Below are 13,198 nucleotides of genomic sequence, written 5' to 3' on the forward strand. Positions count from 1 at the left end.
CCAGACTGCAATGATCAGCTGTAAGATGTCTGTAATGAAGCTTTATTGATAATTCTTGGTCCAATTACACCAAAAATTTTGAAACTCCAATTGTCACTGGGGCAAAAGAAAAAAAATTGTCTAAAACTTCCATTATAAAATATACAGTTTCGACTTACATACAAATTCAACTTAAGAACAAACCTCCAGACCCTATCTTGTATGTAACCCGGGGACTGCCTGTACTCCAATGTATACTGTAAATTATCATACATCACCCACAAACGTTTAAGTAACTTTAAGAATAGAGCATGCTATCTTTTTTTCAGTCAGTATAAGTGAGGGATCTTTTGTCTAATAGGTTAAATCTTTAAGAAATACTGCTCAAATTGGACAGGCAACAAGTATAAATGATTAGCAGGACAGCCCCTGTAAATGAGTGGTTCTGTAGGTGGTGACCACAGCATTTATCTATTCTTAACCCTTTCGGCTGTTCTTTTGGTCATATTTGCATTTTTTGCTCTACCCCATACAGATAGCATGAGGTGGTGTCTACAAGCTACATAAGTAGTGCAGCTCATCCAGGATGTCACATCAATGTGATCTATGGAAAGAAGGTTAGCTATTTTTATTGTTCCTGCTCAAAGTGTCAGAAACAGACTCAGTGGGTGGTATGAAGGCCAAAATTTGCAAGTCAGTGTTGTGCTTACAGTCCAACACTGTGCAGGGTGATTGGCATTTGCCAGAGAACAATAAGACTGCAGATTCAACATTATCACTTGTGCTCTTCACATGGAGGTTTACACTCAGCACATGCAACATGACCTGATGCTTCATTCCACACACCAAAGCCATACTGCACCACAGACTGTCAAGGAGTTGATTGATAATGTAATCCGGGTCTGAGAGGAAATCCCTCAGGAGAATATCCAATGCCCCATTACAAGATGCCCAGGCATTGTAGGGAGGTCATAAAGTCATGTGAAAGCCACACCCACTACAGAGCCTCTTTTGATTGTCTAGAGGCTTTTCCAATGAAGTTTTATTTTCCACTTTGATATTGAGTATCTTTCGAAATCCAGACCACAATGAGATCCTTGTAAATGTATTATTATTCATTGTAAATTTAAAATAAAGTTGCAAAAAAGTTGCAAAATGCATAAAAAGTCCAAGCACATAAGTACCATAAATACCTGACCTATACTTTTCTGTCCCTACGGCTCTTTATATCTCTTTAGAATACAGAATCAAAGCACATTTTGGCATGATTCAGAATTTCATAGAGAAAAATGTCCCTTTCCTGGATAACTTGCTGGCCACATTTTTGAGCCATATATGTATCTGACTGAACTATGATATGGATTAAAATAGTACTGCGTGCTTCCTTTTCAACAAAGACTGGTGAATGGTGATAACTGAAGCTGTCCTTACTAGTTCTCTGCTGGTGTATGGTCATGAGTTTATAGAAAAAGTTTGAAAATCTGCTTTAAAGAAAATCAGCGATGCTGGGAAAGGGAGGTGCGGGAGTATGCATAATTAGCAGCCTGGAGTACCAGACATCTTGTCCCCTTGCTCCATGCTGCTTTTTATAACTTCCATTTCTAGGTGATCCTGGCTAGAGATGGGCAAATTTGTAAAACTTCGATTTGACCTGTATCGAATCATGACGACTCACTTAACAAACAGGTATTTCCTGGCTGCAGAGAGCCTATAGGGTGTTGTAGAACGTTGTTCCATGCTTAAATATGCACAGGGAGTGTGGTTTGGTCTTCAAACAACGCTGTGTTTTAGTATGACATGCACATGACAGCCGCCGCTGTTAGAATCGCTTCACTCTTCGATTCCATGTGCACTTACAGAGGCCAACTTTACCAAATAAGTGAAGCGGGAACGCAGCCTGACAAGGTAACGTCTGTGCCAGCTGAGCTGTGAGCTGAGGGCCAAGATCCCACTATAACATCGAAGAGAGCAGTCTTTTTACATTGTCATCAGATAATTCCATGGATTACAACAGAACCTGTTCTGTTAAACACTGATACATGTAGAAACCCCTTAAAAGAGTGCAGAGGGTGTCAGCAGTAATTCTGCATTGATGTCACTGATCATTTTGCCCTTCTTTTCGTCCATCAGTGTCCGCTTTCAATCGGTAAATAATCCATCAGTATTGCTAAAGACAAAATCAAACAGGAGTGGATCCAAAACAGAGATGACCAGTAAATTGGATATTTGCATGTCCTCTGTGTTCTGTATCCACTCCTGCTTTTGGCTTTCCTGAGGCTTTTCATTCCTTCTGACAGATGAAACGTGAAGTGGGAAAAGTGGGAAACTAAACATAGAGCGATGGAGGGTGAAAACAGCATTCTAAAAATCTCAGGGTGTTTCAGGGAGACAGCGGTCAGTTGCCAGCAGCATGAATAGGCCGCATGAGTGGCACAATGACAGATTATGGAGGTGGCGGAAACATGGTAGGCCACAAAGTGGCACAATGACATGAGGCTGGAGGTGGCGGCAGCAGAAGCAGCAGCAGGAGCCACAGGCGGCAGCCACATGGTGGCAGCAACATGGAAAGCTACAGAGTGGTCCAATGATATAGTGTGAAGGTAGCATCAGCAGGAGCCCACAGGTGGCAGTAAAATGGTGGCAGCAACATGGAAAGCCACAGAGTGGTCCGATGATAGAATGTGGAGGAGGCGGCTTCAGCATCAGCAGCAGCAACAGGAGGCCACAAAGTGGCACAATGATAAGAGTATGGAGGTGTAGGCAGCAGAAGCAGCAGCAGGAGCCCACAGGTGGCAGCAACATGGTGGCAGCAACAGGGAAAGCCACAGAGTGGCACATTGATATAGGGTGGAGGTAGGAGCAAGAGACCACAAAACCCACAGCATAGGAGGCCACATTGTGGTACAATGATGAAGTTTGAAATGAATTTGAATTCAAAATATTCAATGTAAATTTCAATTTGTAGATTCAAAACACCACATGCATAACACATTACAGTTTTCCATAAAATATCAGGTCTTTGCCAAAAAAGAACTGCAAACGTGGCACCAGCAGCAGCAGCGGCAGCATTAGGTCAGAGCTGTGGAGTTGGCGGCAACATGGTAGGCCACAGAGTGGCACAATGATAAGAGTATGGAGGTGGCATCAGCAGCAGCGGGAGCCCACCGGTGGCAGCAACATGGTGGCAGCAAAATGGAAAGCCACAGAGTGGTCCAATGACATAGTGAGGAGGTGGTGGCAGCAGCATCAGCAGCAGCAACAGGAGGCCACAAAGTGGCACAATGATATAGTGTGAAGGTGGCATCAGAAGCAGCAACAGGAGGCCTCAAAGTGGCACAATGATAAGAGTGTGGAGGTGGCTGCAGCAGCAGGAGCCCACAGTTGCCAACAACATGGTGGCAGTAACATGGAAAGCCACAGAGTAGTCCAATGACAGAGCATGGAGGTGGCGGCAGAAGCATCAGCAGCAGTAACAGGAAGCCACAAAGTGGCACAATGATAAGTCTGTGAAGGTGGCGGCAGCAGAAGCAGCAAATGAGCCCACACATGGCAGCAAAATGGTGGCAGCAACATGGAAAGCCACAGTGTGCCACAATGATATAATATGGAGGTGGCGTCAGCAGCAACAGGAGCCCACAGGTGGCAGCAACATGGTAGCAGCAACATGGAAAGCCATAGATTGGTCCAATGACAGAGCGTGGAGGTGACGGCAGCAGCAGGAGCCCACAGGTTGCAGCAACATGGAAAGCCACAGAGTGGTCCAATGATAGAGCATGGGGTTGGCGGCAGCAGCATCAGCAGCAGCAACAAGAGGCCACAAAGTGGCACAATGATAAGAGTGTAAAGGTGTCGGCAGCAGAAGCAGCAGCAGGAGCCCACAGGTGGCAGCAACATGGTGGCAGCAACATGGAAAGCCACAATGTGGAACAATGATATAGTGTGGGGTTGGCATCTGCAGCAGTAGGAGCCCACAGGTGGTAGCAACATGGTGGCAGCAACATGGAAAGCCAGAGAGTGGTCCAATGACAGAGTGTGGAGGTGGCAGCAGCAGCAGGATCAGCAGCAGCAACAGGAGGCCACAAAGTAGCATGATGATAAGAGTGTGAAGGTGGCATCAGCAGCAGCAGGAGCCTGCAGGTTGGCACAATGATAAAGTGTGGAGGTGGCAGCAGTAGCAGCAGCAGGAGCCCACAGAGTGGCACAATGATATAGTGTGGAGGTCACTTCAACAGCAACAGGAGCCCACAGGGTGGCACAATGATATAGTGTGAAGCTGGCATCAGCAGCAGCAGGAGCCCACAGAGTGGCACAATGATATAGTGTGGAGGTAGCATCAGTAGCAGCAGCAGGAGCCACAGAGTGGCACAATGATATAGTGTAAATGTGGCATCAGCAGCAGGAGCCCACAGAGTGGCACCATGATATAGTGTGTAGGTGCGGACAATTCCAGTCCCTGATAAAGATGGTAGGAGGCAGATGGAGCAACTGGCAACAAATTTGTGGCATCAGGCGGGTGGCAGCATTAGAATAGTGGCTGAGGAAGGTAGTTAGAACCCAGACTCATTTCTCAATGTTTGGAGGAGGCGTCATGGGCATAGGCATTGGTGAGTTGAAATCCTGGCCGATCCAAACCTGATTCATCTTGACAAAGGTCAGTCTCTCCACATTACAGGTGGACAAGCGGGTTCTCCTTGGGGTAACGATGGCCCCCGCCACAATGAACACCCACTCTGATGCCACACTACTGGCCGGCAAGGACAGCTTCTCTACTGCAAACTCCACAAGTTGTGGCCACACATCAAGTTTGGCTGCCCAATAGTCCATGGGATCCTCTACCTGAGGTGGTAAAGTACTGTCCAAGTAGGCCATCACCTGCTGGTGCACGGTCTGCTCCATGTCCTGCTGCTGTTGCTGGTGGCGGCTACCCTCCTCAATAGGTGGGTGAAGGAAATTTCTCATTAAGGATTCCAGACTTAAGCTGCTACTGATGGAACTGCTACTGCTTCTAGCCCCCCAACTCCCCACAGTAGCCGTGGCAGTAGTACATGAGCGATGACTGCCCGGAATCCCCCGATCAGACCTGACAGAGGATGGACAATGGAGCACATAGGCAGCGGTCAACTGTGTGCACAGTATTTCTCTACAGTATGCCAGTTGTTCCTCCCTCTCAGCAGCTGGATAAAAGCCACCAATTTTTAACCGGTAGCAAGGGTCCAAGAGGGAAGAGAGCCAAAAGTCATCCCTAAGGCGGATGTTGACTATTCGTCTGTCACTAGTTGCAAAGCAGCATGCTGTGGGCCATCTGCACAAGTGACTCTGAGGGACTCCCGGAAACCATCTCCACTGTATACTGCCACGATGTTTCTGGGTCATCTGCCTTGTCTTCTACCTTCCTCCGGATGCTCCTCCTCTCCTGTCACCTCAGTAGAAAAACCACAAATTGTACCAGACTCTGCTTGTGCTCCAATGTCCTCATCCTCCTCCTCCCTCTTCAGTTCAGCCCCCACCAGACTCATGTGGCCATGAGATGTAGTCTCCACTTCCCCAGTGCCTTGACCAGACAGATTTTGCAGTGGAATGACGTTATTTATCCCGCAGTACTGGCGACTGACAAATAATGTGGCCTCTTCAAAGACATAAATCATGATCTGCCAGTGGCTGACGTCAAAGTTAAACAGGGGAGTACTCTGTTCGGCATGCATCATCAAAAAATCATTAATGTCTTTTTCTCTGTTCATACAGGCGGTCTAACATATGGATGCTGGACTTCCAACGGGTGGAAACATTGCATATCAGACTATGTTGGGGTAGGCCATTCTGACACTGCAACTCGAGGAGGGTGTTCTCGGCTTTGTAAGAATGGCTGAAGTGCATGCACAGTGTCCTGGCCATTTTCAAAATATCTTGCAGATGGGTGGAAGACTTGAGGAACTTGTTGACAACCAGATTGAACATGTGCGCCATGTAGTGCATCATGCATGCACCATCCCTCCTCAGTGCAGCGAGGACACCATGTTCCTCCCATTGTCTGTCACCATGGTTCCGATGTTTAGTTGTCGCGGAGAAAGCCACACATTAATTTCTTCTTGCATGACGCGGAGCAGTTCCTCCCCTGTGTGACTTAATTGACTAAGCTCAAGGACTGGCCCACTTCTGTTGTACATATTAGTGAAGTGCTGCCACTGCCTCTTTAAAAAAAATAAAAATTGCAGCTTTAAACTCTCCACCAAGCCATTAGTTCTCCGAAGGGTGCAGAGTCCACGACTTGGAAAGGGAGAGAAAGGGAGAGTACCAACAACATCGACAAGAGCACGGTCAGCTTCTGCACCTTAGGATGGCTGGACGCATAGATTTGTCTCTTTGTAATCGCCTCGCTCAACTGCTGGCGCCAAGTGTAGCGAGGAGCAGGAGCATCTGGACCGGGAGATGATGTCAAAGACAAACAGCTCCCTTCGGCGGAGGTGCTGGAGCCTTGACTTGCTGAAACTGCATGTGTGCCACTAGGTGCTGCTGCTGTTGCTGCGCCTGCAGGATTGTCCACATCTGACACCCGTTTCTCCCAGGCCATTGGATGGTGATGCTGCATGTGTTAGTGCAAGGCCTTGGTGCCAACGTTATCTCCCTGGCCACGCTTCACTTTTTGCCCACAGATACCACATATACCCACGCTGGGCTCCTCTGGTGTCTTTACAAAAAAACTGCCACACCTCCGAATTGGTAATTTTACTGCAAACACACTGCACTGAGCGACCACCACCGCCGCTGCCTTGCTGAGCACCTGTGCCACTGCTTACTTGGACCTGCGAATCGGGATTTGAACCCCACGGACTGTTGGCTCCCGTCCTTGCACTGCTGCCACCCTGCTGACTCACGGCCACAGTAGCAACTTGCTGCCTGGTCCGCTGCCTGACACGCCGGCTAGCACTCTCTTCGCCTGACGATGATGAATCCCCTGCTACACCCAGCAACCAAGTGCGATCGGCTACATCATCGACAATTTGCGTTTCCTGGTCACTGCTACCCGCCTCACCGGTGTCAGTATCATAGTATCATAGTATATAAGGCTGGAAGGAGACGCAAGTCCATCAAGTCCAAGCTTTAAGAATTAAATAAATGTTTTATCCCCATAACCCGTGATATTTTTTCTCTCCAGAAAGTCATCCAGGCCTCTCTTGAACATGTACATAGAGTCCGCCATAACAACCTCCTGCGGCAGAGAGTTCCACAGTCTCACTGCTCTTACAGTAAAGTACCTTTGTCTATGTTGATGGTAGAATCGCCTCTCCTGTAGGCGTAGAGGATGCCCCTTGTCCTGGTCACAGGCCAAGGTATAAAAAGATCTTTGGAGAGATCCTTGTACTGTCCGTTCAGGTATTTGTACATTGTAATGAGGTCTCCCCTCAGTCGTCTTTTTTCTAAACTGAATAATCCCAATTTTTTTAATCTGTCAGTGTATTCTAGTTCCCCCATTCCCCTAATAATCCTGGTTGCTCTCCTCTGCACCCGTTCCAGCTCTACTATATCCTTTTTATACACTGGTGCCCAAAACTGTACACAATATTCCATGTGTGGTCTGACCAGGGATTTGTATAAGGGCAAAACTATGTCTTTATCATGAGAATCTATTCCTCTCTTGATACATCCCATTATTTTATTTGCTTTAGCAGCAGCCGCCTGGCTCTGGTCACTAAAATTAAGTTTACCATCCACCAATACCCCCAGGTCCTTTTCATCTTCAGTTTTACTAAGTAATTGACCAGTTAGTACATAATTATACTTTTTGTTTCCATTGCCCAAGTGCATAACTTTACATTTATCTACATTAAACCTCATCAACCATTTCTCTGCCCATCCCTCAAGCTTCCACAAATCCCTCTGTAATGCTAAACTATCGACCTCAGTATTTATTACTTTGAACAGCTTAGTATCATCTGCAAATATTGAAACTTGACTGTGTAAACCCACTACAAGGTCATTAATAAAAATATTAAAAAGAAGTGGCCCCAATACTGACCCCTGTGGCACTTCACTGGTAGCATCAACCCAATCTGAGAATGTGCCATTAATGACCACCCTCTGTTTTCTATCACTAAGCCAATTACTTACCCAAATACACAGATTTTCTCCTATTCCCAGCAGTCTCATTTTATATACCAACCTTTTATGCGGCACGGTGTCAAATGCCTCTGAGAAGTCCAGATATACAACATCCACAGCATCCCCCAGATCCAGTCTTGAACTTACCTCCTCGTAGAAACCAATCAGATTAGTCTGACAGGACCGATCTCTCATAAACCCATGCTGACGCTGGGTTATAAGGTTGTGCACAGTGAGATACTCCAGGATAGCATCTCTAATAAACCCCTCAAATATTTTCCCCACCACAGCAGTTAGACTCACGGGTCTGTAGTTTGCAGGATCGCTATTTGATCCTTTTTTGTATATTGGTACCACATTTGCTATGCGCCATTCCTGTGGAACATAACCAGTCCTCAGTTAATCTTCAAATATTAAAAATAACGGTCTGTCTATCACCGTACATAATTCATGCAGAACCCAGGGGTGTATGCCATCTGGCCCAGGTGATTTATCTATCTTAGTGGTTGCGAGGCGGTGCCGTACCTCTTCCTGGGTTAAATTGTTGACATTATAAAAAGAATTTACATTATTCCTCATTGTGTCTTCCACCAGGGGATTTTCCTGGGTAAAGACAGTTGAGAAGGCGACATTCAGGAGATTGGCCCTTTCCTCATCTCCTTCCACCATGACCCCCATGTTATTTCTAAGGGGACCCACACTCTCTGTTTTTAGTTTCTTATCATTTATATACTTGAAAAATAATTTGGGATTATTTTTGCTCTCCCTGGCAATATTTCTCTCAGTCTCTAATTTTGCAGCCATTATCTGCTTTTTACAGGATTTATTTTTCTCTCTATAATCCTGTAATGCCTCATCACTACCTTCACGTTTTAGCACCTTAAACGCTTTATCTTTCTCGCTTATTGCTTTCCTTACAAGACTAGTTAGCCACATAGGGTTTTTCTTGTTTCTCACAGGACTTTTTCAGAATATATGAGAAAAACTCCCATTTTTGGGGGGGGCTTTTGTCTTTGAGAACATTCTCCCAGTCTATGCCTTTAAGGTCTTCCCTTAGTTGCTGAAAATTTGCCCTCCTGAAGTTTAGAGTGTTGGTTGCCCCTTCACCAACGCTCTTAGTAAAGCGTAATACAAAATCAATGATATTATGATCACTATTCCCCAGGTTCCCCCCAACCTGTAGTTTTGATATCCTATCAGGTCTGTTGGTAAGGATAAGGTCCAGCAGTGCCCCCCCTCTTGTTGGCTCCAGGACTAGTTGCGACAGGTAATTGTCTTTTGTTGTTGACAAGAACCTGCTGCCTTTGAAGGACCTGCAGGTTTCTGACCCCCAGTCAATATTTGGGTAATTGAAGTCCCCCATGATAAGTACTTCACCTTGCTTTGAAGCCGCATCCATTTCACTTATCAGCATTTCCTCTGCTGCCTCCATTATATTTGGAGCCTTATAACAAACCCCTAGTAATATTTTATTATTCTTTTTCCCTCCTCTTATCTCAACCCATAGGGACTCCACATTTGCGTTACTGATGTCATCTCGCAGGACGGGCTTGAGGCAAGAATTCACATATAAACAAACCCCTCCACCTTTTTATTTATACAATCCTTTCTAAAAATACTATAACCCTCTATAGCAACAGCCCAGTCGTAGCTACTGTCCAGCCATGTCTCGCTGATACCCACTATATCATATTTCCGCTCCAACATCAAGAGTTCCAGTTCCTCCATTTTGTTTGTGAGGCTTCTGGCATTTGTGTACATACACTTTATATGGTTTTCCCTGTCCGTAATCCTTTTGTCCTTATTCCCCAATCTCATTCCAGCCCCCCTTCCTCCCCCATGGACTATGACTCTTCCCAGCTCTCTATGTACACTGTCTATTTGCCCTGCACAAGTGTAGTTGCCCTCCCCCCAGGTCTCTAGTTTAAACACTCCTCCAACCTTCTAGCCATTTTTTCCCCTAAAACAGCGGCCCCCTCCCCATTGAGGTGCAGCCCATCCCTACTGTAGAGCCTGTAGCCAACAGAAAAGTCAGCCCAGTTCTCCATGAACCCAAAAACCTCCTTCCTACACCAACTTTTGAGCCACTTATTTACCTCCTTGATCTCCCGCTGCCTTTCTGGTGTGGCACGTGGTACAGGCAGTATTTCGGAGAAAATTACCTTTGAGGTCCTTGCCCTGAGCTTATGGCCTAAATCCCTGAAATCATTTTTAAGGACCTTCCACCTACCTGTTACTTTGCCATTAGTGCCAATGTGGACCATGACCACTGGTTCCTCACCAGCCCCTCCCAGTAATCCGTCAACCCGATCCGCAACATGCCGAACCCGAGCACCCGGCAAACAACACACTGTTCGGTATGCACGGTCTTTGTGACAGATTGCCCTATGTGTTCCCCTAATAATGGAATCTCCCACTACCAGCACCTGTCTGACCTTGCCTGTGCTCCCATTACCCTTCTTACTGGAGCAGACATTCCCCTGGTTCCTAGCGGCCACCTCTTTCTGCAGCATTGCTACCCCAGAGCTGATATCCCCCTCATTCGCCAGCCTGGCAAACTTATTGGGGTGCACCAGATCAGGACTAGACTCCATACAACTCTTCCCTCTACCCCTCCTTCTACATGTTACCCAACTAGCTGCCCCCTCACTCTGCACCTCCATACTTCCCTCCCCACACCCATCTTCCCCAGAGAGTTTGTGCTCCAGGAGCAGCAAACTTCGTTCCATATTATCAATTGCCCGCAGCCTTGAAACTTGCTCATTTAGATCCAGAATCTGGGCTTCCAGGTGAGCAATTTTCACACACCCCACACAGCAGTATTCCCCCTCGAACGGCTGTTCAAGGAAAGCATACATGGCACAGGATGTACACCGTGTAGCAATGCCACTTATGGAGTCCATTATTCTAATGGGGATTACAATAGAAATATGCACAGAAAGAAGAATTTACAGTCGAAGTAACACAAAATACAGCAGTTACCTGCTAAAGCCCCTCAAACTTAAGTCCCTTAAACCTAAGTCACACTTAAGACACTGCACAAACTTGGGATCAATGCACACTCGCCGCCAAGCTCACACACTCGCTTTTCTGATGCTTCTTTTAAAGGTTATCTGCCACAAAAATCTACAGAGCTCACTGCAACAAGATCTGGCTGCAAGCGGAAGCAGGAAGCAGCGGAAATCTGCCCCACCTCTTCACTGCCAAGCAGCTGCTGACTGTCAAACTCTTCATCCTTGCTGAATAGTGGGGCTGAGCCCAGACCACCTAGTAGCTCTCTGGCTGTGGGAAAGTAACAGGACAAAGGCTGGTTGAAGACAGGTGAGGGCCGCTGACCTGTTCCTGGGCCATGCCAACTAATTGTTGTATCTGAGGAACCCACGGACTCTTGGCTGGGGTTGTCAGATGTTATATTTCAGGAATTGGATGACCTAGTCAAGCATTCAATAACCTTTGGGTTGTTGATCAACACACTGCCGCTAGATGACAACGGCAGTTCTGGCCTCACAGAGTCATCCCTGCTGCTACGTCCCCTTACTGTGCTGAGACCTCTGCCTGCTATACCTGCCACCTTTCTGTCTGACATAGTGGTGTATAAACTACGTGGATTTGACACGTAAATCTGGCTCTAAACTATAGCCAAAAAAGGTATGGCAATTTGCGTTATACAGATACCCCACAACTGACACTCTGTAATTTCAGCGAAAATCACTGTATAAACTATGTGGATTTGACACGTAAATCTGGCTCTAAACTATAGCCCCAAAAAGGTATGGCAATTTGCATTATACAGATACCCCACAACTGACACCCAGTGAGAGGTCCACAAATCACTACTGCAGATGCATGAATGTGAAACAGATTTCTTCCTATTCGATTTTGTCACTAAATAGAACTGCTATGTGGGGTATACAGATTACCCTTAAAGAACAACCAGGGATTGGTCCACAAATCACTACGGCAGATGCATGAATGTGAAACAGATTTCTTCCTATTCGATTTTGTCTCTAAACAGAACTCCTATTTGGGGTATACAGATCCCCCTTAAAGAACATCCAGGGATTGGAGCAAGAATCGCTACTGCACAGTACAGTAGCAGCAGCTAGACCCTACAGGCAGCACATCCAGTGTAAAATACCAGGATTGCAAATGGCTGCCAGTTTTTATAGGGCTGTGAGCCTGTGTGACATCACATACGTCTGCCGGTCGCTGATTGGCTTACAGGTCTGCAGATGTCATTGGGGGTGTTCCTTTCTCCTTCCCAGAGTACTCTGCCCCATGTAACACGTTGTCGTTGCGCCCATTTAACTGAACAAAGGGAGGGGGGGACTTTGTCTCCGGGATCAACATCAAGAGCAGCAGGGGCGAGCATGTATAGTGTGTTTTTACGTTTTTAAACTGGTTGATTTCCTTCAATAATTAAAACACCACATCTATCTATCTATCTATCTATCTATCTATCTATCTCTCTGTCTGTCTATCTGTCTATGTATATATATATATATATATATATATATATATATATATATATATATATATATATATATATATATTCTGAGCTATAACAGAGATGCTGGTGACACAGAAGATGTGCAAATGCCAATGCCACCAGGGCTGACTGTAGGCTGCAGCCTCGGGTTTTATCATTGAATCAATGGCTAAACAAGCTCTAAAACAGACTTGGGCAAATTTACTTACCTGGTCCTGTCACGATCCCCGATTCGGTCGGTCCGACGGACGATGATGAAGATTGTGCGCCCGAGTTCCTGCATCCTTCGCTTCCCCGCCGAGGTCCACCGGAGTTCACCATCTTCTTCCCGGTGCTTCCCGGCCCATCCCCCAATTTTTGTCACGTGAAATCCAATTGCGTGTGCCAAAATCCCCTGTTAAATGTGGCGCAAAACGGAAATTGTCAGGAAACCCGACCAATATGCGCTCCGCGGACTCTTAGTAAATGAGCCCCAATTACTGTGCTTTACTCTCTATAAACATATCATTAGGTGTAGAATCAGAGACCAATTGAAACTAAATAAAGAAATGCTTGAAGGGGTCATCCTTCCCCATGTAATGCATGGGGAGTAAAATCCACATATACTGCCATACTGTAGTATGGCAGTATATG

This window comes from Engystomops pustulosus, chromosome 6, assembly GCF_040894005.1.
Source record: "Engystomops pustulosus chromosome 6, aEngPut4.maternal, whole genome shotgun sequence".
Classification (NCBI taxonomy): domain Eukaryota; kingdom Metazoa; phylum Chordata; class Amphibia; order Anura; family Leptodactylidae; genus Engystomops; species Engystomops pustulosus.